This window comes from Equus caballus, unplaced genomic scaffold (genome assembly GCF_041296265.1).
Source record: "Equus caballus isolate H_3958 breed thoroughbred unplaced genomic scaffold, TB-T2T unassigned-0002385, whole genome shotgun sequence".
NCBI lineage: Eukaryota > Metazoa > Chordata > Mammalia > Perissodactyla > Equidae > Equus > Equus caballus.
Genome location: NW_027222292.1, coordinates 45,001 through 46,543, shown reverse-complemented (window position 1 = coordinate 46,543; position 1,543 = coordinate 45,001). Strand labels below are relative to the sequence as shown.

General features: G+C 80.8%; 1 non-coding gene across 1 annotated transcript; it reads right to left on the bottom strand.

Moving 5' to 3' along the window:
* Window positions 1-1,053: 1,053 nt before the first annotated feature.
* On the bottom strand, window positions 1,054-1,206 carry LOC138922706 (5.8S ribosomal RNA). The gene has a single exon (XR_011435827.1). It is a non-coding gene; the product is annotated as a 5.8S ribosomal RNA (ribosomal RNA).
* Between the last annotated feature and the right edge of the window lie 337 nt (window positions 1,207-1,543).

Below are 1,543 nucleotides of genomic sequence, written 5' to 3'. Positions count from 1 at the left end.
GGGTCCTCCTCCGCCGGCCGATCGTTTTTCCGCTTCCGCTCCCCCCCGCCACGACCGACCCCCGAAGGAGGGCGGGCGGGCGGGCGGGCGGAGGGACGCGGGCGGGCGGACGGGGGCACGAGCCGGCGGCACGGGCGAGGGGCCCCGCCGGGGAGGAGGGGGGCGGAGCGGGACGCCGCCACGCGCACGGCGGACGCGTCGCGGCGACGCGGGGGAGGAGAGCGCGGAGGGGCGGCGGCGGGCGCGGCGGGGCCGGCGGTCGCCCCCGACCGCCGACCTCCCGCGCGCGTCCCACCGCCTCCCGACACCCGCCCCTCCGCCGCGAGCCGCCACGGCCCGTCGGGCGGCGGACGCGGCGCCCGCCCGCCCGCCCGGGGCTCGGGGCACGCAGCGCGGCGCGGGCCGCGACCCGGGGGAGGGCGCGCGGCGGCGGACGACGCCGCGGCGTCCCGCGGGTCACCGCCGGGGCACGCGTCCCCGGGGCGCGGCCCCGCGCACGCGACTCGGCCTCGGCGCGAGCCACCCCGACGGGGCGAGGCCGGGGAGGGGTCACGGTCCGGGACCCGGCGCGCCGGGGACCGGCGAGGGGCCGGCCGGACGCACCGGGACAGACCGCCGACGGGGGCGAGCGGCGACCGGACAGGCGGCCCGGACGCGGGCCCCCCGAACACGGCGGCCCCGACCCGCGCGCCGCGGGACCCGTCTCGTCCCCGCCCCGGCCACCCCCGAGGCCGCGTGCGGCGCGAGGGAGCCCCCGAAGGCACCGTGGCGGCCACGGGCACCTCGGCGCGAGCTCTCGCGTCTGCCTCTCCCTCGACTCGCGGGCGGCGGCCCCCACCCCGGGACCCCGCGGCGCCGCCGCCACCGACCCCCACGCGCCTCCGACGACCGGGCGCCGGGGCGCGTGGGAGGAGGGGCGGCCCGCGCGGGGCGGAGGAGGGGCACCGCGTCTGCACTTAGGGGGACGGAGGGCCGGGGCGGGCCCTGCGAGAGACCCCCAGCCGCGCACCCCGGGGCAGGCGACACCCACCCCGGGGGCGATTGATCGTCAAGCGACGCTCAGACAGGCGTAGCCCCGGGAGGAACCCGGGGCCGCAAGTGCGTTCGAAGTGTCGATGATCAATGTGTCCTGCAATTCACATTAATTCTCGCAGCTAGCTGCGTTCTTCATCGACGCACGAGCCGAGTGATCCACCGCTAAGAGTCGTACGAGTTTGAACGGCGGGGTCCCCCCGCAGGGCGGGGGGAGAGCCCGCCCCTGGCACGGCACATCCCCGGAGGGTGCCTCCGGCCGGCCAGGAAGACACAACGAGACCAGACTCCGTGAGGTCGGAAGGTTGGACGACGGGGCGTCCGGCACGGGCCCCGCGGGGCCGTGCTCGGACACCCCACAGGCGCCCGGGGGCTCCCGCCTCGCCCGAGGACGCGGGGCGCGCACGCGCACGCGACGACACGACGGCCGCCGGGGACGCCCCCTCCCGACGGCCGCCGCGACGGCGGCGCGGCGCCCCCCCGGCCCGGCGAGGCGGAGTCTGGGGGAGAA